At 41.8% G+C, this 18,483-nt stretch overlaps 2 pseudogenes; both read right to left on the bottom strand.

Moving 5' to 3' along the window:
- Window positions 1–1,179: 1,179 nt before the first annotated feature.
- LOC102829888 lies at window positions 1,180–1,745 on the bottom strand (annotated as a pseudogene).
- Window positions 1,746–17,607: 15,862 nt separating this feature from the next.
- Window positions 17,608–18,195, bottom strand: LOC102836760 (annotated as a pseudogene).
- Between the last annotated feature and the right edge of the window lie 288 nt (window positions 18,196–18,483).

Here is an 18,483-nt window from a genome sequence, read left to right on the forward strand (position 1 = left end):
CTGATGCTGCCACTTTGCCAATCCATCTCACTGGGGTCTTCCTCTTTTTTTCTGACCCTTCACCTTACCAAACATGATATCCTTCTCCAGCGACTGGTCCCTCCTGACAATATGTCCGAAGTATGAGAGACGAAGTTTGGCCACATAGGCCTCCAAGGAGCACTCTGGCTGCACTTCTTCCAACACAGATCTGTTGGTTCTTTTGGAAGCCCATGGCACTTTCAATATTCTCCTCCAATGCCATAATGCAAAAGCATCATTTCTTCTACAGTCTTCCTTATTCACTGTGCAGCTTTCAAATGCATACGAGTTTATTGAAAATGCCATGGCTTAGGTCAGGCGCACATTAGTCCTCAAGCTGACATCTTTGCTCTTCAACACTTTAAAGAGGTCTTGTGCAGCAGATTGTTGGATTTCTTGACTCCCAAAACAACAGATCTCTGGAAAAGCAACCTGATCTGTGTAAGAAATGACATCTGCTATTACATACATATATCTTTTCCTCTAAAGTTGAGAGATTACAGACTTCTCTCACATATTTATTTTCATATGTAATGGTTCTTGAGATCACTGAAGAAAGGTACTTTTTCATGAGATTCAAGAAGACTAGGATGGGCTCAAAGGTCAATATTCACTTTGTATTTATGAATACAGAGCAAATGCCAGTTTACAGAATGCAGCCAGTGACACTACAAACAAACGAAATACAACATGAACTATATTCTCTGCAGATAGTCATTTATGACATTTCACCAAAATTCAACATAATTCCAAGTTCAACAGTTAAGAAAAAAAAAATCACCAGCAGTTGCTATTTTAGAGTTCAAGACACTGTTTTCAATAGAATTTCATGTCTAGTTTGGTTCCATTTCAGAGCATGATTTTCTTTTCGTATGGAAACCCTGGGATGGCAGAGGTGTATGTGTGTGAGGGGAGAGAAAACACTGGGCAGTAATCAGAGGTGCATTTTTCTAGTCAGACAAGGGTGTGAGGAGGCAGTCTTCGAAGAACTTCTCAAATAGAGAATAATTCACTGATCTAGTGAGAGCTGGAAAGTACAGGAGTGTCTCCATGAGACTGAGGATAGCAACAAGAATACTTCTCCTCCCAGGAAGTCAGGACCAGGCATCAGTGCAGCTTAAGGCTCTTTTCTGATGACAGAACTTTATTAATACCTTGTTACAACACCACACATGGCAACCCCATACAACCTTGAGTTCCACCATCACTGCCGTTGAGTTTTTCATTTGGTACTGACGTATTTCTGTTACCAGTGTATAAAAGGCATCTTCAATGCCCTGTCTGGTCTTCGCTGAAGTTCCAGTAAATGGAATCCCACAACTCTTGGCCAATTCATGTGCTTGTCTTGTATCAACTGTTCTTGTTGGTAAATAACATTTGTCTCCTACTAGCCCCATACATACGTCATCTGAGTTGTTTACTAGTTTAATCTGTTCCTTGTAAAGGTTAATATCTAAAAATGATTTGCTATTATTGATGGTAAGCACACAGAGGAAGCCTTCACCTGTCCTCATGTATTGGTCTCTCACAGCACTGTACTCTTGTCTAGCTGTACCCAGTATGCCCAACAGACAGCTTTCCCTATCTATCACCACCTGTTTCTAATATGAGTCCTGTGTGGTGGGATCACACTCATCTATGAAGTGGTTCTGGATTAGCTGGGCTGTCAGTGCACTTTTCCCTACACCACCTGCTCCAACCACCACCAGTTTGCACTCAGTCATTTCACACCAGCAAGGACCTCAAGCTCTGCTGTCTCTGAGTAAGCCAGATTCAGGACCACAAGCGGGGAAAACGATGGAAACCCCAAAACCTCCATCCTTTGATTTCTTGACTGCTGCTTCCCTGAGTGCTGACGGTTGATCCAAGCAAAATGAAGTCTTTGACAACTTCAATATTCCCTCCGTTTATGTGATGTTACTTATTGATCCAGTGGTGAGGATTTTTTGTTTTCTTCATATTGAGGTGCAACCCATACTGAAAACAATAGCAAAAGCAAGCTAGTACTACACTCATTGCATATTTTGTGGGTATTTGGTTCAGGAACGTTCTCTTCTGGTGACTATGTTAGATTCCTCTCCATAAGGATATGTGGGTGGTTGTGGGCTACAAGGGGGGCGATATGATGTAGGGACAGAACCTTCACCTTCTACATAGGAGACCTGGGTTTGAATCCCAGCCAGGGTACCTCACACACAGCCAGCACCCATATGTCAGTGGAGGTCTAAGAGTCAATAAGATGTGCAGTATGTTTCAGCAAAGCTTTCAGACCAGGCTGAAGTTGGAAGACAGACCTGGCAATCCACTTCTGAGCATCAACCAATGAAATATGTGTGGATCAGAAGCCCTCACTGGATGGGCAGTGTTTGGTTCCATTTTGCATTGGGCCAGCTCCCCAAAACAGTATCAAGAAACAGGGTTCAGTGTTTGGATCCCGAGGTAAAGTCAGTAGGGAAGGATGAAATCAAATCAACAACAATATATGCAGTTGGATGGCAGTCTGTATTTTCAATAAAACATCTAGGTACCTATTTGTGAACTGATACAAATTGGGGAATCAATCAATCAAGAATGTGTCCATTGTGATCTGTAGACGTTAGAGACTCCTCATGTGAAACTCGGGACCATCTCTCTGGACTTCCCTGATGCACCCTTACAATAGAAGTGCCGACGGTTTAGCGGATGCTTCCAGAACACCTACTCTGACACAGAGACAGCCACAGAGGTAATGACTGTGCAGATGGTGCAGGACGGGACCGCATTCTGTCCTTTCATGCATGGTGGGCATGATGAGTCAGAACCCACAACAACAAACACAAGCACACTTTGCTTAGAAGGAGTCCCAGCTGGTACTCAGCTAGTAATGGAAAGGATGGTGGTTCAAATTCATCCAGAAGAGCTTTAAGAGACTGGATGATGATATACTTCCAAACTTGAGTCTTAAAACCCCTTTGGAGCACACAGTTCTACTCTGCAAATATGCGGGCATCACACATTAGAATCTACTCAACAGTAACTCACAGCAACCATGAGTCTGCTTGAGGGACAGGGGACAGACGTACAAAAACGTATCCCACATGCTCTGCCTTCCTGCAGAATAGACCAGGATGCTATCACGGTGTGTACACAGGATGAGAGAAAGTGCACAGTCAGGGGGGATGTACGTGCATCTGGAGCAGGACCAGCTTTTAGCACAGAAAGTGACCTTTTAGTTGTTGTGATTGTTAAGTGCCATTGAGTCAGTTCTTACTCATAGTGACCCTGAATAGGGTTTCCAAGGCTATAAATCTTCATAGGAGCAGAAACCCTCACCTTTATCCCAAGGAGCGACTGGTGGCCTCAAACTGCCAACCAGTGTGTATCCTACAGAGCCACAGCACTCTCCCAAAGAGTCTCACAATAATTCCATTGATTTTGTTTCTAGGTCATTTATCCTAGAAGAATCAAGTCAGCCTTTAGGGAGAGGCAAACAGAAAAGGCACTCGACTGCTAACTGAAAGGTTAGAAGTTGAACTTTTTGGGAGACTTTTTGGGAGAAAAACCCGGTGATCCATTTGGAAAGATCACATGCACTGGAAAGCCTGTGGAACACAGTTCAGATAAGACACACAGAGAGTCACCAAGAGAATGAGTCAACTTTAAGTAACTGACTTGTGTTTTTTTTTCATAACAACAGGAATTTCTCAACTCTTTCCTTCAAATACCTCTGAAAATAATTACGAGAAAACTGTATACTTTCTTCACGTAGTTTAAATCGCTGTTGTTGTTGTTGTTAAAGGCTGTCAAGTCGGTTCCGACTCATAGCGACCCTATATAGGTGTCCGAGGAGCAGTGGGTGGGTTTGATCTGCTGAACTTAGGGTTCAAAGTCCAGTGCTAATGCTATAGTGCCACAACATGAGTCCACACTTTAAATACACATCTGTAATTTTGTGGTTTTTTACCTTAAGTTTAAATAACTACAAAGAATATAGTCTTGAAGCACTGCAAAGACTGGAAAGTCCAAATCATTTGTTACACTCATTTTTTGTCAATGTTATTGTTGGTATCAAGTGCTGCTGAGTTGGATCCCACTCATAGTGACAGTGTATATAGGGTTTCAGAGACACTATTTTATTAAAAAATAAAATCTTAATATCATATTGATATGATGATACTCACTAATCTTCATTTTAGAAGTATATGAACAAAGGTAGAATCTCCACTGAGTAGTATCCAATCTGTCTGGGCGGAGCTGATGAAAGGATATGATGATAGGTCTCTTGTGGTACAATAGTGGAAATTGTTATCAGAACTGATTGTAAGGGTTGGAAATGTAAAGGTAGACATTTTGTAGCAAGGAGGGGAGTGATTAACTTTGCAGTCTAGGAACGGAGGTCCCTGGGACTATGAAGGGAGAAGAATGGAGAGCGGACCCTACCCAGTGAAGCAGTAACGTCAGAGATGGAGGCAGAGATGATGATATGGAGAGATGGAGCAGCTGGGGACTTTAGATCCAGAGAGGGAGAGGAGCTGTGTGCTGATGACCAGGGGGCAGGCTTGCAGAGTATACCCTTTGGTTGGTTTTTCATGCATGGAGATTTTAACCATGGCAATGAAATGATATACGATAGGATGAATGTAAAGCTAATGTTCTCCCATGTAAACTATCACATAATTCACAATAAAACATTAAAAGGAATAAAAGATAAATAATGATCAAAAGGAAAAAAAAGTATATGAACAAGTTCTACTTGAACAGTTGGGGAAATGTACATCCTTCTTTCTCTGTGATGTCTGTTCCACTGAATATTTTTTGTAATACATACATATCTATGCTTTGAAGGTGTCTACTGATCAGTCTGTACAACTTTGTATAGCAATCAAGAATGGATGCAAAAGGAAATCTGATTCTTAAATTGCCTGGAATGGAAGGCTTCCGGGTATGATGACTGACTTCTGGGTATGATGACTAACTTCTGCTTTGGACTGGATTACTGTGGGGGTGAACCTGAGCAAAACTGGCTAAAACAGCGTCGACAAACATGTTCATCATTATTGCACACAAAAGCAAAATTTGAACATCTATCTTTTACTGAGACAGAAGGGATTTTTTTATTAGCCCACGGAACCATGAACCAGCATTGCCTCTTGCTATAGAGAGACAGGCACAGCATGGACGATAATCGACCTCCCTTGTTTATCGACAGTCATAAAGCCCACTGACACAGGGTTATCAGAAAGAAGGGGTTTTACTCATTATAATAACACTCATTTAAAATAAACAAACCTCTATTTAGGAATATGCTGAACATTAGTCATCGCTTATTAAAATTTATAGGAGCTCTGGTAGCGTAGTGGTTACGAATTGGGCTGCGAAACTTAAGGTCAGCGGTTCAAAACTATCAGCTGCTCCGCGGAAGAAAGATGAGGCTTTCTACTCCCGTAAGGATTTACACCTTCGGAAACCCTGTACAGGGTCGCTATGGGTCGGAACCGACTCGACGGCACTTAACAACTGCAACAACAACAATTTAAATTTATTTTCGTCATCTTTCATATCATGAAGTCTGATGACTTAGTGGATTACGTGTTGGGCTTGCTAACCACATGGTCAGCAGTCTGACTTCACCTCTAGCTCCTCAGAGAAGATGAGGCCTTCTGCTTTCACAAAGATTTACAGCTTCAGAAACCCTACACAGGGTCTTATCATCCGACCAAGGTGGATTAAGAATTGGGCTGCTAAATGCAAGGTCAGTAGTTCAAACCCATCCTCCCTGATTTACAGCCTCGGCAACCCAAGGGAGCGGTTCTAGTCTGCCCTGTTGGGTCGCTATGAGTCCGAATCTGCTAGACAGTAGTGGGTTTGTTTTGTTTATCACTGGACAATTCTCTAAAATTTGCCTAAATTATTAGAAATGCTGATTTGGGAAAAGATTTGTCAGGCTCATTCATCCACATCTTCTATAAATGATCAAGTTAATATTAATTATATGGTACTCTTTCACCTAAAAGCACCTTCTCTAACCTGAATGCTCAGAAACAGTTAGAAAAGCAGAAAGACCCTGTGAATTCCCATATTGTGTGCTTTGTGGCATCACAGGAGGTACTAGGGACTGGGCCTGTCCTTTGTGAAAAGCCCATTGTAGTTACTGGACTCAGACTCACATGGACCCGAGGGGGCATTGAACAGTGCCCCAGGGCTCCCAAGCTCACCCTCTTACGGAGACAGACTCTCATCTCCTTTTCGTGTTCACTGTGCAAAAACACCCAGACCACAGACACGGCCCTGGCAGACCAATGTTTCCTGAGTCCACATGGAATTGAGTAAATGGAAATGGATTCAAGGGTTGCAGAGTACCGTCAGGGTGTGTGTGCCTCACGTGAAGACAGTTTTGGAGCCAAGCTGTTCTAAATTATGATGGGCAAACAAGTCATCTGAGGATCTGGTTAATAAAGAGGTTCTCAGTCAGCCAGCTCGGGTGAGGCACGGTTTACACAGGGCCTGTGGACACCTCCCAGATGTGTGCAGTGTAGCAGCCTGTTCCCATGACTTACTCTGGGCTTGGAGACTCATGCTGGTAAAGCAGAGGGTCAAGGGAAAAGAGGAAGAGCCTTGGTAAGATGGACTGACATGGTGGCCGTAACAATGACAATTGTGAGGCTGGCGCAGAGCCGGCAGAGTTCCGTTCTCTCGTGCTTGGAGTCACTGTGAACCGGAACCATCTCAAAGGCACTGCACAGTACATCAGCAACAACTTGGGGACACTTCCATCTCCCTTCTGGGGTCTTGTTAAGAACTTCACTTTCTACAGTTTGTTTTCACTCCTTAAAGACCCTTTCACAGAAGTATGTGAAATGCGAATCTAAGAGACCCTACAACAAAAACTGTGTTCATAATTAAACTTATTCTAACAAAAAAGCTGCTGCTGGTGGTGGTTCTGTGCCGTGGAGTCGGTTCTGACCCATAGCGACCCTGTACAGAGTTTCCGAGGCTGTAAATCTTTACAGGAGCAGAAAGCCTCATCTTTCTCCCACGGAACAGCTGGTAGTTTCGAACTGCTGACCTTGAGGTTTGCAGACCAATTCGTAACCACTACACTACCAGAGCTCCTTAACGAAAAAGCCGGTAGTAGCTTTAATTTTGTGTACTGTTTCATTTAAAGGCAAGCCTGGTAAAGAACTTGATTTTTCTTAGGATTTAACTCTAATAATTGTGGGAGTTGTATTTTTATATCTTTGGTACTACTATACTTGAATAATTTTAAAGTAGAATTTGAAATGGGAGAGTATTTTCTATACTGATTCAAAAGTAAATACAAGTAAGTTTTAAAATGATTGAAAAAGGAGGAGCTGAGGCTGCAGCTTCGTTCAAGCTCATAACACAGTCTTAATACTTTGACCCTCAAGTCTTCTCTTGTATAAGGAAGAGGCTCCACTTCAGTTACACGTGTGGGTGTCAATGAATAAAGAGTTTGCAAACAGATTTCATAGCAAGGAAGTAAGTGTAGTCAACAGTGTTTCTCTAGTGAGTAGGGAATCAAATCCTAAAATGTATAACTTCTAGTATAATCCAAACTGCCTCCAAGATTTCTGAGAAACGTATTATAGAAACTCAATACATACATTTGGGAAAGGAAAAAATAAAACCCCAAACGTAATGCCCTAGCACTGCTATAGATAATAATCAGTGTGGACCCACAAATGCATCAATGAGTCAAGACCAGAGGTAACTCAACAGCAATTAAAATAGCAACGTATTAAATGGCTCTAAAGATTAATTTGTAGAATTCTAAATGCTCCAACTTGTCTTTAAAAAAAAAAAAAAAAATAGTAACATCCAGCCGCCTATAGAACTATCACTGCCATGAAGAAATAAGCGGATTATTGCATTTTCTTTTTTTGGTGAAATTTTCTGCCAGTTACTCAGTGACACATAACTGTTTCATAATTGTGTTTCAGTACTTGTAAGGTGATGGTCACTCACTGGCCCTTCAACTCCCACTCACAGTGAAAGTATCTGACAGAGAACTGCCCCTAGAGAGTCCTAGCTGAAATCTACATGGGACCAGACTGCCAGACCTTTCCTCGTGCAGAGCCACTGGTGGGACCAAACCAACAGTGGACCTATTGGTTAACAGCGAGTGCTTAACCAATGTGCCACCAGGGCTCTGACGTCATAGGCAGGGTGCAGATAATAATTATTATTTCTTTTAGTCTTATCTAGTGAATGAAAGGCAGTGATTATTAAAATATGGTATTTCCTACATTATATCTGCCATAACTTGTAAGGAGTCCAGGTGTGGTGCTGTAGGAAAAGCACTCTATTATAAGGTTGGATTGAACTGCAAGATAGGCAGTTCAAACTCACCAGCCACTTCTTAGAAACCCTGTACAGGGTTGCTTTGAGTTGGAACTGACTCAACAGCACTTAACCACAACAATAACAGCAATAGTGTGTAAGAAGATCAATATCGTCTTTCAAATGCTGCCATGAAGTTTACAAAATCAGTGCTGGGGATAGGGACATGCAGAGACAATAACTTATCTACTACTGAAATAAAGCAATTAAGTACCTTTTCTGGCATAATAACTCATCTCTTTTAGAAATTAAAATCTGATTAATGCTAATGTAGATATCTTATAAATTATCTATCCTTGGAGAGAATTTCCACACTTTCTATTCGTAGCTGAGAGAACTGAGAAGTGATCCGAGACAGTACATGCTGTGGCACATATGGACACATTTGAGGCATATATTGTGAAAATGGAGAGACTATAGATGCTCTCTGGTGCATGGTGGAGTGGACAGTGATCAAGGTCAGAGGTCCAGCAAGGGGCCTTCCATTCTGAGGAAACAGCTGAGGTAATCTCTTCTTATCACTCTCTATAGACAAAGGGCCCTAAGAAGCTGTACAGGATTCTTATTCGAGGGACAAGACATATATGGCCTTTAATAAATGGAATTTCCTGTCTGAGTTCTAATAGATATCTGAAACCTACACTTTGCAAGGTCGGTGGTTCAAGCTCACCAGCTGCTCCTTGGAAACCTTATACAGGGTTGCTATGGGTAGGAATCGACACAACGGCACTTCACAACAACAACACTTTAGAAAAAGTAGTGCATTGATTCTCACAACCACTGGAAATGAGCTATTAAGACATACTTCCTTTTATGCAATGATATTATTTATGTTGACATTTAAACCTGGTTTTCTCTCTTGACATCTGGTAGAGGGCAAAAGCCAACAGAGCTTCCTGACATGTCTTAGAACAATAATGATGGCTCCCAAGCCTTCTGGCCTCCTGGACTAACCCATGCGGAGATCCTATTTTCCTGTTCTTTAGGATAATTTAATAGACATTTCTACTGCCTTTTACACACTTTTTTTGTTGTTACTGTTAAGTACCATCTAGTCAGTTCTGACTCACAGAAATCCTTTATAGGGTTCCAGAGGAGCAGCTGGTGAGCTTGAACCTCAGACCTTGCAGTTCAACCCAACCTTGCACTCCAGTGCATTAGCCCGCGGCACTACATCAGGGCTCCTTTACATCCTCATAGCAGGTGGGATTAAAACCATGTGTGGGAGGAGGTGGCACCATTGTTTCAGCTTCTTGCATCCTTTTACCAGCTCCACTGTGAAATGTTCAATCACACACCCACTGATTACTCTGCGGCACAGGACTGATTTTGCTGAGATGAAACCTCTCTGGGTTTTTCTTGTTGTACATCTATATGGCAATGGATTTGGTCTAAATGCACTGTCCACTTGGTCTACTTGCCCATGGTTGATGTTCTTGACAAAGTGTCTGACTATTTTGAGAGGATAGTCCAATTTTGACTGTACCAGGGTAAAGCAGCTATAGAATGAGCTTGTATCACATATGAGAGGACCTCAAAAAGTTTATAGAAAAATCCCATTCTCTTTTCATTTTTCCATGAACTTTTTTAAGTTCCCTCATAAAATATTAATGTGTGAAATCTTGAATGACTACTTAGTAATACGGGCAATATAACACTTCATAGAAAAAAAACAGGGCTAGGTAGCCACTGTGTCTCTCCGGTTCGGTGTTTGGGAGACATGAGCCTTCATTTATCCTATCAGTATACTTCAAAATAATCTTCAATAAAATTCATCCATGCATATTTAACTACTGGTTGTAAATTAGGAGCTCTGATAGCATACTGGTTATGAGTCAAGCTGCTAACCTCAAGGTTAACAATTAGAGACTACCAGACATTCTGTGGAAGAAAGATGAGGCTTTCTGTTTCCACAAAGATTTAAAGCCTCAGAAATCCTATGTAGGGTTGGTATGAGTGGGAACCAACTCCAAGGCACACCACCACCACCACCAATGTTAAATTGCAACTATCTCTCTTTGTCCACATATGAGGGGGCTTCAAAAAGTTCATGGAATAAATGGAATTAAAAGATCATGGAATTATCCACGAAATTTTCAACCCTCTTATATAATATTAATCTAGACTTACAATGCATTGCACATTTTCCCTGGTATTTTACACAAAACAAGTTGTCATATGAATTAAAATACAATCATGTTGTAATTAAATTCATTTCACTAATAATTAATCAACATCCCCTGAGACCAAAACCACTATTTGTGTTACACAAGTAATGATGCATCAGTGATTTTGTTTTTAATATTGGCTACTGTCTAAACTCACAGAGTCCTAATGGCACTGTGGAATAGGCAATGAGTTGCTAACCAGATGGTTGGCAGTTCAAAATCACCAGCCATTCTGCAAGAGAAAACTAAGGTTTCTGTTCCCATAAAGATTTTCAGTATTAGAAACCCTAGACCGGATTTCTAGCAGTCATAATCAACTCAGTGGTAGTGGATTTGTTTGTTTTTCCATTATTGTGTAAGGACATAATAATAATGTCAAAGGACATAATGGAGTCCTGGTGTGGCGCAGTGGGTTAATGTGCCAGACCGAAAGGGGTTTGAACTGCAAGGTCGGTGGTTCAAGCTCACCAATTGCTCCTCACAAACCTTTGTACAGGGTTGCTATGGATCGGAACTGACTCGACGGCACTTAACAACAAGGACATAAAATACTTAAATTTTAAGGACTTAAAATACTAATGAAAATTAAAGACCTTCAGAATGGATTGCATCTCAATGTAAAGAAAACAAAAATCCTCACCACTGGACCAATAAACATTGTTCTTATCAATGGAGAAAAGATTGAAGTTGTCAAGGACTTCATTTTGCCTGGACCAACCATCAACACTTATGGAAGCAGCAGCCAAGAAATCAAACGACGTATTGCATTAGGCAAATCTGCTGCATAAGACCTTTTTAAAGTGCTGAAGAGCAAAGATGTCAGCTTGAGGACTAAGGTACACCTGACACAAGTCACGGTATTTTCAAAAGCCTTATATGCATGCAAAAATTGGACAGTAAATATGGAAGACTGAAGAAGAATCGATGCTTTTGAGTTTTGGTGTTGGAGGAGAATATTGAAAGTACCATGGGCTGACAAAAGAACCAACAGATCTGTTTTGGAAGCAGTGCAGCCAGAGTGCTCCTTAGAGGCCAGGATGGCCAAACTTCGTCTCTCATAATTTGGACATATTGTCAGGAGGGACCAGTCACTGGAGAAGGATATCATGTTTGGTAAGGTGTACGGTCAGAGAAAAAGAGGAAGACTCCCAGCGAGATAGATTGGCAAAGTGGTAGGTAGCATCAATGGGCTCAAGCATGTCTACAATTGTGAGGTTGTCACTAGACCAGGCCATGTTTCGTTTTGTTGTACACAGGGTCACTATGAGTTGATACCAACATGATGGCACCTAACAACAACCACAAGGACATCAGAAGTTAGCACTGTTATGACATGGAAATCTACTATTTAAAACAATAAGTATACTGGTCTCCTCAGCCATAGGTTAATATGCAAACTTTCATTTCTTAAATTAGTGGAAAGAACAAATCTTGAGTTTCCTAAATGTTAGTCACTTATGTAGGCTAAGCACTAGGCTGCTAAGCCACAAGACTGGCAGTTCAAACCCACCATCTGCTCCTCAGGAGAAAGATCATGGTTTCTGTTCCCATAAAGATTTACAGCCCCAGAATTCCTATACAGGGTTGCTCAGAGTCAGAATCTACATGACCACACCTAACAATAACAACATATTTATTATTTGAAGCAATCATTCAATAATATTTAATGTGATTTAACAATTATTTCCCAGGTGATGACCATCATGGACATTAAGTTGTTGCTAAGTGTCGTCAAATTGGTTCCAACTCATAGTGACCCTGAATAGAGTTCCAAGAACAGGATGGTGAATTTGAACCACCAACCTTGTGGTTCAAACCAACCTTGTGGTCCAGTGCTTTATCCCAGAGCACCACACCAGGACTCCTTATGGAAACAGAAGTGAAAAATACAGAGAAGTTTCCTCTCCATGGAGGATGTCTTCTCAATGGGATGCTGAAACGTTAATAGTTCTAATAACAATAATGAGTAACAAGCACCCGAGTATGTAAAAGGTAGCTGAGGGGTTTCATCACTAAGTCTGTAAGTATTATAAAGCCTAAAGCACAAAACTGGGAGGGAATTCTTGAAGTTGAAAGATAAGGCCCTTCCACAGCGATCAGATACCACCTGATAGAAAATCCAGGAGCACTTGTCATCAAGGCAAAATCACGGGGTGTCCAAGAATAAAGATGTGACTTGTCCCTTTTCTACTTCTTACTTGCACAGATTAGCAAGTTGGACATCCTTCATTTTTTGAGATATCAGTTGACAACCTGAAAATCATTTTTTCTTTTCAGCTGCCATTTCTAGATGTATGACGTAGGAAGTAAACTGTAATCCCTCCTGTTAGAAACCATCAAGAAATACTGATGCAAAGATCACAATCATTATTTCTTCATATGTTGACAAAGGAAGTCCCAGGGTTTTAAGAAATGTTATTGTTAATTGTCATCAAGTTGGGCTCCCACTCATAGTCACCCTGTGTAGGGTTTCTGAGGAGCGGCTGGCAGGTTTGAACCAATGACCTTGTGGTTAGGAGTCCAGTGCTTATCCTACCATACTTATCCATACCAGGACTCCGGTTGAAATGAGCGGGTCTAAAGGACGACCCTGACCCCAGAGGACCACATGGATCTTAGGGATCCAAAGCCCTTTGGGGTCAGGGAGGATGCTGTGAGGTGTATCCATGACTTAGAGAAGTGAAACTTGCCTTCCCTCAAAAAGGTCCTGTGCCTGATGGTGAACCAGTGAGGTCCCACCAGTGACCCAGTTACCCCCAGCCCCAGACACCGAATACCCAATGTCATGGCGTCAACAGCAACTCACAGGAAAGCAAAGTTGCATACATACCAGATTGTGAGGGGGAAAACATCTCTATAAAGAACACACGAGGAATCAAATTTAGACATTTTCAGATCCAAGTGCCCCCAAACAGACAGGATGATGTGGAAAATAAAGCGGTCTCAAGCAGTAATGTTATGAGCAGACACAAGTGAAAAACCATCCTGGAGAAATATCCTGTCAGCAAAGACTGCGTGGGCTTCCTGAAGACAGAACACAAATGCAGATAATTGTCTAATTTCAAGGTTAGCCTGTACAGCTGTCCATATCATAATTCACAAGAAAATGTTAGGTGTGATGCAGATGAACCGGGCCCTGTAAATGTCCCTGTGAAAGGAACCCAGGTCCAGACATTCACACTTATTTTCAAACATCAACAGCCATACAGGTATAGTGGGAAGTAGCCTAGGACTCTGCCAGTCTCCTACCCTGGAACGCCTGAGTGCTGTAATGGCTGTTCAGTTAGGGAACTAGCCCAAGGAGAAAGCAACTTTGCTTTCCAATGTTTCCAATGAGTTGCTATTGGTGTGGAGCTGTAGGATAAGCACTGGACTGCTAAATGCAAGTCATTAACAACCTGCGATATGCAGATGATACAACCTGGCTTGCTGAAAGTGAAGAGGACTTAAAACATTTGCTGATGAACATCAAAGAGCACAGCCTTCGGTATGGATTACATCTCAATGTCAAGAAAACAAAAATGTTCACCACTGGACCAATAAACAACATTCTAATCAATGGAGAAAAGATTGAAGTTGTCAAGGACTTCATTCTTCTTGGATCAACTATCAATACTCATGGAAGCAGCAGTCAAGAGATGAAACGCTGTATCGCATTAAGCAAATCTGCTACACAAGACCTTTGTTTAAACTGTTAAAGAGCAAAGATGTCAGCTTGAGGACTAAGGTGCGCCTGACCCAAGCCATGGTATTTTCAGTAACCTCATATGCATTCAAAAGCTGGACAGTGATTAAGGAAGACCGTAGAAGAATTGATGTCTTTGAATTATGGTGTTGGAGGAGAATATTGAAAGTGCCATGGGATGCCAAAAGAACCAATAGATCCATTTTGGAAGAAGTGCAGCCAGAGTGCTCCTTGGAGGCCAGGATGGCTAAGCTTCGTCTCTCATACTTTGGGCATGTTGTCAGGAGCAGTCGCTGGAGAAGGATATCATGCTGGGTAAGATGGAGGGTCAGAGAAAAAGAGGAAGACCCCCAACGAGGTGGATTGGCCAAGTGGCAACATCGATGGACTCAAGCGTGGCAGTAATAGTGAGGTTGGCCCAGGATCGGGCTGTGTTTCATTCTGCTGTGCATAGGGTCACTATGGGTCAGTACCGACTCAATGGCACCTAACAACAACAGCAACAAATGAGACTAAATTTAATGCTAAGAGAAATTGTCTGCAGCTACCCAGTGATTGTAGAGACATGTATAAACACATTTTTATGGAACAAACTCCTGCCTGAATGAACTGGAACCCCTAGTGGCAATACGTTTTTTTACTTGCCCTCATCAAAGCTCAGAAAACAACATTTGTTGTTAAGTGCCTTCAAACTGATTATACAAGGGTTCCCAATGCCAGACTTACATTTAGCAGTCCAGCACTTGGCTCCTACAGCTTTACACCAATACCCATTAAGCCCCTGTATAGGGTTTCCAAGGAGCAGCTGATAAACTTGAACCACTGACCTTGAAGTTTAAACAGCTTTGCAGTGCAGCGCATGAACCCACAGTGCCACACCAGGGCTCCACTGGGTAACATCAATTTACTGCTGAGAGCTACAGCCCATGATAAGCTCATTTTTCATCACGGCGCATCTTAATGCATATCATTAACAATGTGCCGTTAACTGTCAGCAAGTAGGTTCTGACTCACAGTGACCCTGTGTAGGGTTTCTGAGGAGCCGTTGGCAGTCCAGGGCTTTGTCTACAATTTACTTATTTTTGGTAAATATACAAATCTTCAGTGTATCATTTAATACAATTTGATAAGTACATGGATGATCTAACCAAACCAAATCAAGACATAGAATTACACCATCTCCCAGAACTTCTTCCCATTCAGTTCATCCACAAGCAGTGTTTTCTGACTTTCTGTTTTCTATACATGACTTAAGCTTCTTGTAGAAACCTATCTGTATGGAATCAAGACATAACTAAATCCTGGAGTCCTGGTGTGGCACTGTGGGCTAAAGCATCAGACTACAAAGTCATTTGAAACTGCAAGATCGGTGGTTCAAGCTCACAGCCGCTCCTTGGAAACCCTATACATAGTCGCTATGGGATGGAATCAACTCAACGGCACTTAAAAACAAAATCCCTGTAGGAGGCCTCCTCCACTCCCCAGTGATTCCTGAGATGCATGAGGTGCTGCATCAGTCCTTCCCTCCTCTACGTGGTTGTGGATGGACATTCTTGTGCAGGTACTTTTGGGGATCTGTGCTTTTATCTCTCTTGAGCAACAGAGAAGAACAATACATGCCTTCTTGTAGTACCCTTGCAAATTATTGCTCATAAAATACACACATTAATTTAAAGTTTTTTGTGTGAAGTATCACTGAATAAGACCTATTTAAGGTGTGCAAGAGCAAAGATGTTAGTTTGAGGACAAACGTGTGCCTGACTCAAACCATGTTATTTTCTATAACCTCATACACATGTGAAAATTGGGCACTGAATAACAAAGACTGTAGAAGAATTGATGCATTTGAGTTATGGCATTGGAGGAGAATATTGAAAGTGCCATGGGCTGCCAAAAGAACAAACAAATCTGTGTTGGAATAAGTACAATCAGAATGTTCCTTAGAAGACAAGATGGCCAGTCATTGTCTCTTATACTCTGAACATATTATCAGGAGGGACCAGTCCCTGGAGAAGGACATTATGTTAGTAAAGTGGAGGATTAGAGAAAAAGAGGAAGACCCCCAATAAGATGGATTGATGCAGTGACACAATGCGCTCAGGTTTAGCAACGATTATAAAATTAGCATAGGAGACCTGGAAGTATTTCATTCTGCTGCCCATAGGGTTGGTATGAGTCGGTACCAACTCGATGGTACACAACAAGAGCATAGCTACACTCTGATGTCACACAAGCACAATTTTCTGTGTATACCTGAGGAGTGCATTTAAAAGAAGAATATTCAGAAAAAGTTAATGAGACATGCTGCGATTATATTTTGCCTACTTCAAGCTTAGCAGAGTTCCAGAGAACTGTGAGTCCACCTATGTGACTTATAAACCTATAATTTCTTCAATAAATGCCAAGTGTATTCATTCAATGAAGCAATGTCCCAATCTATCATGTGTAGTCTCATCTGGAGAACCAATTTTCTCATCACCTATTTGTGGTGCTGTGGGCTAATGTGCTGGACTGCAAAGTTGGCTTGAACTGCAAAGTCATTGGTTCAAGCTCCCCAGCTGCTCCTTGGAAACCCTGTGCAGGGTCACTATGGGGCGGAACTGACTTGACAGCACTTAACAACAACAACATTTATTGAATATCTATTTTGTGTCAACACTGGATGTGCATGAAACACAACACACACTTGGCACTCTAATAGTTGTGGGGAGATGGAGCTAATAAAGCAGGTGTGATATATTCAGGGACAGGCATCAATCCAATGGGATCAGACAGAGAAGGTGCCTGAGTCCTAAGCAGGCTGGCACAACTTCTGAGAGGAAGAGTCTCTGGAAAACACCCTGGGTCCTAAGGCTGAGCCTGATGAAGGGTCACTGAGAGGGGAGCCGGGAGAAGCTAAGAGCAAGGGGTTGAAATAAAGAATGTCCAGTCTGTGACACTAATACAACTTCATACATAAAAAGCTGGAGCAGGAAGAAGCTTGAAGCTCAGTACTGCTGGAGTGTAGAATTGAAGGTGGCAGCAAGGCAGCTGGGTGACAGGTTGGCATTGCTAGGACCATAGTCTCTCCCTTTATTTCAATCAAGAGTCAAGACTTTTGACTGTCGTTTTTAGTCTCCAATCCCACACAGGTGGTTTTCACTGTGGAAGTGATCTGCAGACTCTCACGTCACAGCGTTGCACTGACCTACAGCTGGGTCCAGCCTCTCCAGGGGCACTACAGGATGAATTTACATATTCAACTGAGAGGCATTCTCAAATGACTTCAAATGCATTTTTAGTTTTAGATAACCTACATGCTTTGTTTTGGTTTTTTGGTTTTGTTTTTTTTTTCCCTTAAAAAAATATATATGTCTCTACTTCAAATAAATCAAGGTCTCAAGATGACAACAGTCACATTTTGTCCAAGTCCTGGCATTGTGTAGATGAAGAGCAGCAGCCAGCTAGGATGACAGGTGACAGGTCCAAATAACTGCCAAATTTGTTAGCATTTTCCCTTTCTAAACCATCTTTAAAGAAAAGCATATCTTGGGTTACACCATCTTCACGACAGTCCAGCAGAACAGTCATCCCATCAGGATTCCTGTTTCACCAAGAAAGAACTGGGACTTTGTAAAATTCACCAGGATGTGCTTGCTTGATTTGCTCAGCAATGGTTTTATTCTTTCTGGGTTTTTTACTTCAAGTTTACCTTTGATTGATTTCATGTATTCTTTGATGTACTTCTTGTGAAGCTGGTTTCCTGCAGGTGATGGTTCGTAACAATGCCAACAACTGGGACTACTGTATTTTTGTAGGTGCCTTCACCATCAGTGCCTTCAAGGAGGCATTTCCACCGATGAGTGTTTCATCAATGTGGTCCTCTGTCCTGCTGACCATCTTCCCCTCCACCTCCAGGCACATCCCATCTGCGATCTCCCAGATCTTGTAAATGTCGGGGAACATCTCATCATGGCTGATGACGTCCCGGTAGATGATCATGATGGCAATGCTCAGGGGGAGGGGGGAAGGGGTGGAAAAGCTGTATACGGTCTGTTTTAAATCAATCTCTTTTCATTTATAAAGGCAGATTAAGCAAACAGGCAGAGATGGGAAAAGACAAATACCAGGCCACATGAATAGCACAAAGGAGCTATTCCCCAGAGCCCACAGGAAAGAAAGCCTTCTCCTAACAGCAGAGCCTTAAATTTATATTTCTTGTATTCTAAACTGGAATAAATTCCTGTTCATAAATGCCATCCACTAATGAACAGAAATTTATTCTGGTTT

The sequence above is a fragment of the Chrysochloris asiatica genome, unplaced genomic scaffold (genome assembly GCF_000296735.1).
Source record: "Chrysochloris asiatica unplaced genomic scaffold, ChrAsi1.0 scaffold00162, whole genome shotgun sequence".
In the NCBI taxonomy this organism is placed as follows: Eukaryota; Metazoa; Chordata; class Mammalia; order Afrosoricida; family Chrysochloridae; genus Chrysochloris; species Chrysochloris asiatica.